Source organism: Trachypithecus francoisi, unplaced genomic scaffold (genome assembly GCF_009764315.1).
Source record: "Trachypithecus francoisi isolate TF-2019V2 unplaced genomic scaffold, Tfra_2.0 Lachesis_group9, whole genome shotgun sequence".
In the NCBI taxonomy this organism is placed as follows: Eukaryota; Metazoa; Chordata; class Mammalia; order Primates; family Cercopithecidae; genus Trachypithecus; species Trachypithecus francoisi.
Window position 1 is genome coordinate 63,451,104 of NW_022681474.1, and position 13,142 is coordinate 63,464,245.

Sequence of the window (13,142 nt, forward strand, 5' to 3'; positions counted from 1 at the left end):
GAGAGAACCAAAAGGATAAGTGAGTCAATTCTCCATCACAGTTGCAGATTTCAACACTCCAATCTAAGCAATTATAAAAAAAATACATAAAAAATCAATAAGTGAAGCAGCTCCATTGTCTGAGGTAAATACCCAGGGTTCAATGTCTCCCACCAAGAAGATTAAGGACACGAACACACATGAGGAGTTTAGGAGCGGAAAGTTTAATAGACAAAAAGAAGACAGAGAGAGAAATCTTCCTCATGCAGAGAAAGTGGGTTGCCCAAGGGAGAGTTTCCAGGTTGGGGGTGGGATTTGATCGATTTTGTAGAGAGGCTTGAAAAGGTGGTGATTGATATATATAGGGCCCAGGGACTCATGTAACCAGGTGTGCCATTTACGTAGTCCACAAAGGAACTAGCCCTCCCACCCTAATCTTTCATTATGCAAATGTGGCTTCTACCTGGCTGGTGCCATGACACCCATACATGTGGTAACAAAGAAAAGGGAGGGAGAAGTCTACATGTTGGAATGTACCTGGATTCCAGGTACAGCTGCTGGCATTTACATATATATGCAAGCTTCCAGCTTGCTTGCAGCTTGACTTTTCAGGCTGTTTTCTGTTAGAAAAGAAGTGTTTTGGGGGCTGCTTTTTATTAAAGGAAAATGCTACCAAGAACTCTTTTACCCTCACTAACTGCCTAAAATAACTTATTAATAACTCCTCTATTGTAAGGATATTTAAGGTTTGAACAACACTGTCAACCCACATGCCCTAATTGGCATTTACATAACACTCCACCACAAAACAGCACTCTTTTCATTCCTGGCCATCTAAGGATTGACTACCATCATGCATGACACAGTAACTATCTGAATTAGAAAGTTCATGACCAGCCAACTACTTCAGAGGAAACAAATGATGATTGATGTCCTTCATACCCTGAAGGCAACAGTACCTAAGACGGAAATTTGGGAAAAACTCGCCAAAATGTGCAAGACCACACTGGATGTCATCTTTGTATTTGGATTCAGAACTCATTTTGGTGGTGGCAAGACAACTGGCTTTGGCATGATTTACGATTCCTTGGATTATGCAAAGAAAAATGGACCCAGACATAGACTTGCAAGACATGGCTTGTATGAGAAGAAAAAGACCTCAAGAAAGCAATTAAAGGAAGGCAAGAACAGAACGAAGAAAGTCAGGGGACCGCAAAGGCCAATGCTGGTGCTGGCAAAAAGCTGAAGGAGTAAAGATGCTGCAATGATGTTTTCTGCAGCCATCATGGATTTTTCATGAGAAGATTAATAAACCAAAAACTTTCATGTGAAAAAAATAGAACACCACAATATGCATTCAAGTGCACATGGAAAATAGATCAAAGAAGGTCATATTCTAGGCCATAGTATGTCTCAATAAATTTGAAAGAAAGAAATGAAAGTATGTTTTCTGGTCACAGTGGAATTATGTGCCAAATCGGTAGCATAAATACAACTGGAAAATCTCTCAAATATTTGGAAACTAAAAAATAGACTTTGAAATAACCCATGTAGTAATGAAAAAAATTACAAATGATATTTGAGATATCTTAAATTAAATGAAAATACAATATATAAAAATGTGTGGGACATAGGTACAGCTATGCTTAGAGGAAACCTTGTAACATTAAATACTTATATTAGAAAAGAAGAAAGATCTAAAGTCATTAATCTGACTGGGCACAGTGGCTCACGCCTGTAATCCCAACACTTTGGGAGGCCAAGGTGGGTGGATCATCTGAGGTCAGTAGTTTTAGACCACCCTGGCCAACATGGCAAAACCTCATCTCTACTAAAAATACAAAAATTAGCTGAGCGTGATGGTATGTGCCTGTAATCCCAGCTATTCAGGAGGCTGAGGCAGGAGAATCGCTGAACCTGAGAGGCAGAGGTTGCAGTGAGCCAAGATCGCACCACTGCACCCCAGCCTGAGTGACAGAGGGAGACTCTGTCTCAAAAAAATAAGTAAATTAATTAAATAAAATCATTAATCTAATTTCCCACAGTAAGAAACTAGAAAAAGCAGAGCAAATTAAACTCAAAGTAAGCAGAAGTAAGGAAATATTCAAGATAACAGTGAAAATCAATACACAGAAAATAGATAAATGATAAGAAAAAACAATAAAATAAAAAATTGAACCAGACACAGTGGCTCATGCCTGTAATCCCAGCACTTTGGGAGGCTGTGGAGGGTGGATCACGAGGTCAGGAGTTCAATACCAACCTGGCTGAGATGGTGAAACCCTGTCTCTACCAAAAATACAAAAAAATTAGCCGGGCATGGTGGTGGGCGCCTGCAATCCCAGCTATTCAGGAGGCTGAGGCAGAGAATTACTTGAACCCAAGAGGCAGAGGTTGCAGTGAGCCAAGATCACGCCACTCCAATATGGACGACAAAGCGAGACTCGGTCTCAAAAAAAAAAAAAAAAATTTACAGGTGTTACAAGAATAATTAGGGAATATATAAACAAATTTTGTCAATAAATTTGACAAATAAAGCGAAGAGATTCCTCAAAAGATACAAACTACTAAAGTTCATTCAAGAAGAAATAGATGGCTGGGCGTGGTGGCTCACGCCTATAATCCCAGCACTTTGAGAGGCCAAGGCAGGTAGATCACCTGAGGTCAGGCGTTTAAGAGCAACCTGGCCAACATCTACTAAAAATACAAAAACTTAGCTGGCATGGTGGTGGGCATCTGTAATCCCAGCTACCCAGGAGGCTGAGGCAGGAGAATCACTTGAACCCAGGAGGTGGAGGTTGCAGTGAGCTGAGATGCACTCCAGCCTGGGTGACAAGGGTGAAACTCTGTCTCAAAAAAAAAGAAAAGAAAAGAAATAGATAACCTGAATAGCCCTATATTATCAATTAAAACAATTGAATGCATGGCTAAAAACTTTCCACAAAGAAAACTCCAGGCCTAGAACACTAAAGTTGCCCAAATTATCCAAATGCTTGTCCTTCTGATTTTGTTTCCAAAAGCCTAAACCCCAAGATTGGAGAGAGTGTTAGTCATCATGGACGAAGTCTCGTGGCTGGAAACATGAAGGGAGAAGGAAATTCTGAGCCAAGAAAGAGATTCTCCAAGGCTGGTGAAATGAGTGGCCCAGAGCAGAGGGTCTTGAAACTGCCTTTGCAAAATTATAACTGAGGAAATTAAGACAGTGAAAGAAATCAGATCTAACCGACTCCAACTTGCTTCTAACTTTTAAGCTGTCCTTGTTCATTCCTGGGTGTGGGCCGAGCTAACTTTGGGAAGGGATTCAGTTCATGATTTGACTCTGAAGCAAAACTGATAATAGAATAGCCCTTTCCCAGAGAGACCCCCTTCTTGCCTGAGGACCAGTCTGCTTTGCAGTACTAACAAATTAGCTACAAGATTAGAAAGTACAGTGTAGGGGTCATGCAGCCTCTGGTTCCAAGAGTGTGAACCTCCCCAAATGGCTCCTGGGGATAACATCACTATTGAAAAACCTAAGATCAGTGCTGGAGATATTTTGGCAGACCCTGCACTCAGTGGATCGGCTGACACCACCTAGACAAGTAACTGACTCAATGAGTTCTGTCATCTCACCCAGGAACAGAAAACAGCAAGAAAAACTCTTTTCCACCCCCTATGATTCCATCTCCAACTTGACCAATCAGCACTCTCCACTTCCCAAGCCCCTACCCACCAAATTATCTTTACAATCTCTGATCCCCGACTGCTCGGGGAGACTGATTTGAGTAATAATGAAACTCTGGTGTCCCACACAGCCGGCTCTACGTGAATTACTCTTTCTCTATTGTAATTCCCCTGTCTTAATAAATTGGCTCTGTCTAGGCAGCGGGCAAGGTGAACCCATTGGGCAGTTACAGTATCTGGGCCCCAGCTCCTGACAGCAGGCAGGCCAGAGGAGCAGCAAACTCTGAGAGAGTGGCTGAAGACTGCACCAATGCAGACAGGACCAAAGGCAGCCCAGGTTGATTCCTGGTTACCAGTGAGGCATGAAAACTTCAAAGAGCTGCCAGGGCTAAAAAAGCCACGTGGAGGGAAACAGTGGACCTCTCAGGGCACTCCTGCATGGGCGAGTGACTTAAGGACCAAACAGACTCCACCCAAAGTCGTTTTATACTTTGTAACAAGCCCTAAGACTGTTTTTTTGTCTGTTTGTTTGAGACGGAGTTTAGCTCTGTCGCCCAGGCTGGAGTGCAGTGGTGTCATCTCGGCTTACTGCAACCTCCGCCTCCCGGGTTCAAGCAATTCTCCTGCCTCAGCCTCTCGAGTAGCTGGGATTACAGGCACCCACCACCACGCCCAGCTAATTTTTATATTTTTAGTAGAGATGGGGTTTCACTGTATTGGCCAGGCTGGTGTTGAACTCTTGAGCTTGTGATCCTCCTGCCTCAGCCTCTCAAAGTGCTGGGATTACCAGCATGACCCATAGCACCCAGCCTAGTTTTTGTTTTTAAAGATGGGGTCTCGGCCAGGCACAGTGGCTTACACCTGTAATCTCAGCACTTTGGGAGGCCAAGGCAGGTGGATCACCTGAGGTCAGTGAGCTGAGATTGCACCACTGCACTCCAGCTTGGGCGACAGAGCGTGACTCCGTCTAAAAAAAAAAAAAAGTGGGGGGCTACTTAGTATGCAGGTACTCCTTAGAAGCCAAAGAGAAAAACTTTTTTTTCTCTGATTCACTAACATCTCTTGTTCCATTTCTTAATCTATTTCGCATTTGCCCTGACAAATGAGCGCTGGCAGTGAGCTGAGCTTTTTTTTTTCCCTTAACAGAAAATGGGTTAAATCAAGGGACTGGCACGCAGTGTTTACCTTCTCTCCACTTCTTATTACACTGTCATTACACCATCTGACAATACTGAACTGTGATGGTTAATATTAATTGTCAACTTGATTAGATTGAAGGATGCAAAAGGTTGTTCCTCGGTGTGTCTGTGAGGTGAGAGTGTTGCCAAAAGACATTAACGTTTGAGTTAGTGGACTGAGAGAGGCAGACCAACCCTCAATCTGGGTGGGCACCATCTAATCAGTTGCCAACGTGGTTAGAATAAAAGCAGGAAGAAGAAGAAGATGGAAAAGCAGACTTGCTGAGTCTTCCAGCCTTTATCTTTCTCCCATGCTGGATGCTTCCTGCCCATCGGACTCTGAGTTCCTGCCCATCAGACTCCAAGTTCCTCAGCTTTTGGACTCTTGGACTTACACCAGTGGTTTGCCAGGGGCTCTTGGGCCTTTGGCCACAGACTGAAAGCTGCACTATTGGCTTCCCTACTTTTGAGGTTTTGGGATGCGCACTGATCCACCACTGGCTCCTTGCTCCTCAACGTGCAGACGGCCTATCATGGAACTTTACCTTGTGAACACATGAGTCAATTCTCCTGAATATGCTCCCTTTCATATATACATCTATTCTATTAGTTCTGTCCCTTTAGAGAACCTTGGCTAATACATACACCAACTTACCTCCCTCATTCATAGACTCCTGGACCTATCCACTCCAACTCTAGACATTACCTAGGGGATTTCATGCAAATGCCCCTTGTAACAAGTTAGTCCCTTAATTTTTCAATCATTTTTGTCATTGCAGCCCAGTTTTGACTTGTAAAATGTTAGTGACACACAGCAAAGAGGTATCAAAAGACTCAAAACGGCATTAAATAAGTCAGCAACAATTTCAAAGCTATCATGACTACAGTACATCAGCATCTCGTGATGTCTGTAAAATATCCACAGTTGCTGCACTCCTTGGAGGTCTGAGGCTGTTTGGGTAGAGCAGCTTCTTGCCTTGACTGATGATGTACCCACATCTTACATCTGTGGTTTCCAGTCGGAGCTGTATCCCCAGCACAACTTAGTATTCCTACTTTATGACTCTACTCAGCTCCCTCACCTCTACCCACATGACCCTTCACAAGTCTCTCTCTGTTGACCAGGCTGGTCTTGAACTCCTGGCCTCAAGCAATCCTCCTGCCTTGGCCTCTCAAAGTGCTGGGATTACAGATGTGAGCCACCACGCTCAACCTCCACATCTGTCCTTTCAGCTAGAACTTTGTCCTCTTGGCCAGGTGTGGTAGCTCAGGCCTGTAATCCCAGGGCTTTGGGAGGCAGAGGCGGAAGTCCTCTTGCTTGAGGCCAAGAGTTCCAGACCAACCTGGGAAACATAGTGAGACCATGCCTCTCCAAAAATTAAAAAAATTAGCTGGGCGTGGTGCCAAGTGCCTGCAGTCCCAGCTACATGGGAGGCTGAGGTGGGAGGACTGCTTGAGCCCAGGAGGTTGAGGCTGCAGTAAGCCATGATCATGCCACTGCACTCCATGTTGGGTGACTCCAGAATGAGACCCTATCTCAAATAACTTTTTTTTTTTTTTTTTTGAGACGGAGTGCTCTGTTGCCCAGGCTGGAGTGCAGTGGCCCAATCTCGGCTCACTTCAACCTCTGACTCCTGGGTTCAAGTCATTCTCCTGCCTCAGCCGCCGGAGTAGCTGGGCTTACAGGCACACGCCACCAAGCCCAGCTAATTTTTGTATTTTTAGTAGAGACAGGGTTTCACTATGTTGGCCAGGCTGGTCTCAAACTCCTGACTGGCCTCCCAAAGTGCTGGGATTACAGGCATGAGCCACCGTGCCCAGCCAAAAACATTTTTAATTACTATTTCTGAGTATCAACAGATACATTTTAAGTTCAAAACAACTTTTAAATTAGCCAGAATTAAACACAGCCTGCTTTAATTTTCCCTAATGTAGTTACGAGTATCAAATGTATCAAGGTCAGCACTAAGCCCTTAGGAAAGGAAAAAGGCCAATTTGTTGAGAATTATAACAAAGAACTGGCTGCCCCTGTTCTCCCCTATTCCAAAAGCCCAACTCGGTCAGGATCCGGGCATTCTTCACCCCAGGGCGGGCGTGGCTGGTGACAGCTGAGGATTTTTTTTTTTTTTTGAGACGGAGTCTCGCTCTGTCGCCCAGGCTGGAGTGCAGCGGCGCAATCTCCGCTCACTGCAAGCTCCGCCTCCCGAGTTCACGCCATTCTCCTGCCTCAGCCTCCCGAGCAGCTGGGACTACAGGCGCCCGCCACCTCGCCCGGCTAGTTTTTTTTTTTTTTGTATTTTTAGTAGGGACGGGGTTTCACCGTGTTAGCCAGGATGGTCTGGATCTCCTGACCTCGTCATCTGCCCACCTCGGCCTCCCAAAGTTCTGGGATTACAGGTGTGAGCCACTGCGCCTGGCCAGCTGAGGATTTTAATGGCTTCTTCCGGTCCATGTCTTGACTGTTCTGACGCTCCTGGCACATTGATTTAAGGGATGTAGGAGAGAAATAAATGTTTATTCAACTGTTAGTGTATCAGAAAGAGAAAGCTCTTCTCTTTGGCTTCCAAAGAATGTCCCATGCTAAGCAGCTTTTTACTAAGCCGGAAGCCTTGACGCTACAGTATGGGGCGGAGAGGAGAGCACTCCAGGGTGAGTGCAACATTTTTTTTTAAATGCCTCCACTGGCCTGGCGCCCTGGCTTACGCCTGTAATCTCGGCAATTTGGGAGGCCGGGGCAGGTGGATCACTTGAGGTCAGGAGTTCAAGACCAGCCTGAGCAACATGGTGAAACCCCATCCATACTAAAAATAAAAAAATAAAAATATTAGCTGGAACTGGTAACGCATGCCTGTAATCCCAGCTACTCGGGAGGCTGAGGCAGGAGAATCGCTTGAACCCGGGAAGTGGAGGTTGCAGTGAGCCAAGATCACGCCATTGCACTCCTGCTTGAATGACAAGAGCAAAACTTCATCTCAAAAAAAAAAAAAAAAAGGCCGGGCGTGTTGGCTCACGACTGTGATCCCAGCACTTTGGGAGGCAGAGACGGGCGGATCACAAGGTCAGGAAATTGAGACCATCCAGGCTAACACAGTGAAACCCCGTCTCTACTAAAAATACCAAAAAAAAACTAGCCGGGCTTGGTGGTGGGCGCCTGTAGTCCCAGCTACTCGGGAGGCTGAGGCAGGAGAATGGCGTGAACCCTGGAGGCGGAGCTTGCAGTGAGCCGAGATCTCCCCACTGAACTCCAGCCTGGGCGACAGAGCGAGACTCCGTCTCAAAAAAAAAAGTCCCCACCCCCAACTTCAGTCTATTCCCTCTAAAGTTGTTACATTAGCTTTAATTGGCTTGTTTCCTCTTAAGCTACTTCAGAGGAATTGGGGATGGTTGTTACTATTGCCTTAATCCCTTTATCTTACTTGGTAATAATTTGGTAATAACCAGTTAGAAATCAAAACACTCTTTTGATCAAATCTCATAGCTGCATGTCTCTGACCCTTCTTTCCTTGTCACGTCTCTCTCGGACCACAGGTGGGAAAGGTTCTCAACTTATTTTTCATTTTTCTTTTCCTCCTCCTTTTTTTTTTTTTTTTTTTTGAAATAGGATCTTGCTCTGTCACCCAGGCTAGAGTGCAGTGGCACAGTAATAGCTCACTGAAGCCTCTACTTCCTGGCCTCAAGTGATCCTTCAATCCTCCTGCCTTGGCCTCCCAAATTGTTGGAATTACAGGTGTGAGCCACTCTGCCTGGCTGGCTCTCAACTTTTAAGGGCACATAGGATTAGACTGGGCTCGCTGAGATAATCCAGGATAATCTCCCATCTCAAGATCCTTAACCGTAATCACATCACAAAGTCCCTTTGTCCATGTAAGATTCTGAGGTTCTGGGGATTTGCACATGGATGTCTTCATGGGGTCTGAAGGCTTATCTTGAATGATACATTTAAACCTTCGGTAACTGAATTTTCTGCCATAATTCTTCACACACGTAAGAGCATCATGCAGTGGGTACAGTTCACTAGTGTGGATTGTTATGTCGATGGTCACATGTTTAGTGCACATAGGGCTAAAGCAAGGAGGACTTGATAGGTCTGTTCAAGCTATCCTCCAAGAAGTAAAATCTATGCACTGTTAGAAACACAGAGAAGGCCAGGCACAGTGGCTCAGGCTGAGGCTGAGGCTGGAGGATCACTTGAGGTCAGGGATAGAGACCATCCTGGCTAACACGGTGAAATCCCGTCTCTACTAAAAATACAAAAAAATTAGCCAGGCATGGTGGGTGCCTGTAGTCCCAGCTGCTCAAGAGGCTAAGGCAGGAGAATGGCATGAACCCAGAGGTGGAGGGGCAGAGCTTGCAGTGAGCCAAGATTGAGCCACTGCACTCCAGCCTGGGCAACAGAGCAAGACTCTGTCTCAAAAAAAAAAAAAACAAAAACCAAACAACAACAACAACAAAAAGAGTTAAGTTCTTTTGGCATATTTCTGCTCACAAAAAAATCACCACACTTCTAAGTAAAGACCAAAACACTTTAATATTGATTTTTTTTTTTCAGATTGTTTGCTGTTGGTACATGTAAATGCAACTTATTTTTTTTTTAAGAGACAGGATCTGCTGCTCTTTTGCCCTTGCTGGAGTGCAGTGATGTTATCATAGCTCACTATAACCTCCAACTCCTGGGCTCAAGCAATTCTCCTGCCTCAGCCTCAGGAGTAGCTGGGACTACAGATTTGTGCCACCGGCTAATTTTTAAAATTTTTTGTAGAGACAGGGTGTTCTCTAAGTCATGCCTCAAATGATCCTCCCGCCTTAGCTTCCTGAGTAGCTGGGACTACAGTTGTGAACCATCATGCCTAGCCTTACTACTGATTTTTGTATGTTAATTTTATATTCTGCAACTTTGCTGAATTCATTGATTAATTCTAACAGTTTTTTGGTAGCATCTTTAGGATTTTTTAGGCAAGAGATCATGTCATCTGTGAACAAGGCTAATTTGATTTCTTCCTTTCCAAACTGGACACCCTTTATTTCTTTATCTTGCCTTATTGCTCTGGGCAGGACTTTCAGTGTTATGTTAAATAACAGTGGCGAAACTGGGCATCCTTGTTTTGTTCCCATCCTTGGAGGAAAGGCCTTCAATTTTTTCCCATTCAGTATGATGTTAGCTGAGGCAAAGCACTTCTAATACTAAACACTGAAATAAATGTGACCTCTACATACATTTAAGAAAGATCAATAAAAACAAGTAAGATAATTACTTACGTGCTTATTTCCAATTCAGGGTCAAGGGTGGCCGGACTCTATCTCAGCAGCTCAGGGCACAAGATGGGATCCAACCTCAGACAGGACGCCATTCCATCACAGGGCACAGTCACACGCCCCCACACTCACTCCTAGTGGGACCATTTGGACACAACAATTCACCTAATGTACATGTGATATGGTTTGACTGTGTCCCCTGCCCAAATCTCACCTTGAATTGCAACTCCCATAATTCCTGCTTGTCATGGGAGGGACCCGGTGGCAGGTAACTGAATCATAGCAGCAGGTCTTTCCCATGCTGTTCTCGTGATAGTGAATAAATCTCATGAGATTTGATGGTTTTATAAAGGGGAGTTCCCCTGCACATGCTCTCTTACCTACTGCTGTGTAAGACATGCCTTCGTGGCTCATTTGCCTTCTGCCATGATTGTGAGGCCTCCCTAGCCATGTGGAACTGTGAGTCCATTAAACCTCTTTCCTTTATAAATTACCCAGTCTCAGATATGTCTTTATTAGCAGTGTGAGAACAGACTAATACAGCATGGCTTTGGAATGTGGGAGGAAATGGGAGTACCCAGAGGGAATGCATGCAGACAGAGGCAGAACCAGCAAACCACACAAACAGCAGCTCTGGCCCAGGACCAATTTCTTTTTCTCATCCACGTAATAAAATAATGTTGAATGAAACGATGTTATTTGATGACCTGCCTATTCCACAGGAGAGGCAAAAGTACATAATGGTCATGACATTGGATCACCACAGGGGCACTCCTTATTTGCGGTGCACATGGTCCCTTTTGTTAGGAGAACAAATTGATTTTAAACTCAGGCACAAAGTCTGGCTGAGAAAATGATGAACTAAAAAAAGACTGGAATAACTTAACTTTAAAAAGATTTTAATAAATGTTTTCCCAATCCCATTGGCAGCCTCAAGTGAATAAGGAATGTTTTCCCCATCGTTTTGGGCATCATTATCAAATAACTTGACACAAATGCATTTTCTGGCAGTCTCTTCAGATGGCTTATTTTAAATTTATTGAACAAAAGTTACTAACATCACTTTGGTTAGAAACTCTCAAAAGAGTAAATTATATGTAATCACCTCTCAAATTATGAATGCACGTGAATTAGAATTCTTGATGCAAGTTAACATCAAAACTAAAACATTTTCATTAATGTCGATCTTCAAAATTTTCTTCAGCTATGTGAAATTGAACTGAATACTTTTATTTTTGACCAATCTTTCTTTCTTTCTTTTTCTTTTTTTCTTTTTTTTGAGATGGAGTCTCACTCTGTCACCCAGGCTGGAGTGCTGTGGCACAATCTTGGCTCACTGCAACCGCTGCCTCCTGGGTTCAAGTGATTCTCCTACCTCAGCCTCCCTGGTAGCTGGGATTACAGGCACACACCACAACGCCCAGCTAATTTTTTTATTTGTAGAGACGGCGTTTCGCCCTGTTGACCAGGCTGATCTTGAACTCCTGACCTCAAGTGATCTGCCTGCCCCAGGTCTCCCAAAGTGCTGGGATTACAGGCATGAGCCACCTCATCCAGCCTGACCAATTTTAAATAATTTTTTCCTCTTTGGAGAACCGTTTAGTAAATATACTACTATTTACATTTACTTTATTTACTTAATGATTTACTTTATTTCCATATATGGATTTACTTTATTTCCATTATGGCAAGTGATACCAGTTTTTCACATGTGGTAATAATATAAACATTTCTTCTAAAACATGTTTTTTATTAGTAAAAATGAGTAAATTAAGGAAAATAGTATACATTGAAATTTGGAAAACACTGACATAACAAATATGAAGTATTTGCTTCATACTTTTAAGCCTGTAAAATAGTAAATACATAATGAAAGATAGCTACTATTTTTTAGACACTTTTAGTTACTTTTTAGTTAAATTATTGTGAAATTCTATATTAACATGATTTATTTACCATTTACAATTTATTTAACAATTGGATATTGCCTGTCCACAACATGCCAGGCCCTGGGAATTCAGAGATGAAAATGAATGAAATAGACCCTGCTTAAAAAGAGCTATCATTTTAGTGGTGAGAGAGATACTAAATAACCAGTAACAATAAAATGGTTTTGTTTTTGTTTTTTGAGACAGAGTCTCCCTCTGTCACCCAGGCTGGAGTGCAGTGGTGCAATCTCAGCTCACTACCATCTCCATCTCCCCGGATGAAGCAATTCTTGTGCTTCAGCCTTCTGAGTATAGGCGTGTACCACTATGCCTGACTAATTTTTATATTTTTAGTTGAGACAGGTTTTTGCCATATTGACCAGGCTGATCTCGAGCTCCTGACCTTAAGTGATCCACCCACCTCTGCCTCCCAAAGTGTTGGGATTACAGGTGTGAGCCACCGTGCCCAGCCACAATATAATGTTTTATGTACTATTATTATTTTTTTTATGTATTGTTATTGGAGCTATGTCCAAAGTGCAGTAGGAACAGAGGGGAATAGCCCCTAAGTTTACCAAACAGGGTCAGGGAATTCTTTTTTTTTTTTTTTTTTTTGAGACAGAGTCTCTCTCTGTCACCCAGGCTGGAGTGCAGTGGGACGATCTTGGCTCACTGCAACCTCTGCCTCCCAGGTTCAAGCAATTCTCCTGACTTAGCCTCCTGAGTAGCTGAGATTACAGGTATGTGTCACCACACCCAGCTAATTTTTATAGAGACGGGGTTTCACCATGTTGCCCAGGTTGGTCTCCAACTCCTGGCCTCGAGTGATCCATGTGCCTTGGCCTCTCAAAGTGCTGGTATTACAGGCATAAGCCACCGTGCCCAGCTGAGAATAATTTTTTTTTTAACTTTTATTTTAGGTTCAGGGGTATATGTGCAGGTTTATTATATAGGTAAATTTCATGTCACGGGGGTTTGCTGTACAGATTATTCCACTACCCAGGTAATGAGCATAGTACCCGATACGTAGTTTTTCCATCCTCACTCTTCTCCCTCCCTCCACCCTGTAGAAGGCCTCAGTTTCTATTGTTCCCTTCTTTGTGTCCATGTGTTTTCAATCTTTAGCTCCCACTTATAAGTG

General features: G+C 43.6%; 1 pseudogene; it reads left to right on the top strand.

Annotated features, from left to right (window-relative positions):
• Nucleotides 1-832: 832 nt before the first annotated feature.
• LOC117082301 lies at nt 833-1,225 on the top strand (annotated as a pseudogene).
• The last annotated feature ends 11,917 nt before the right edge of the window (nt 1,226-13,142 follow it).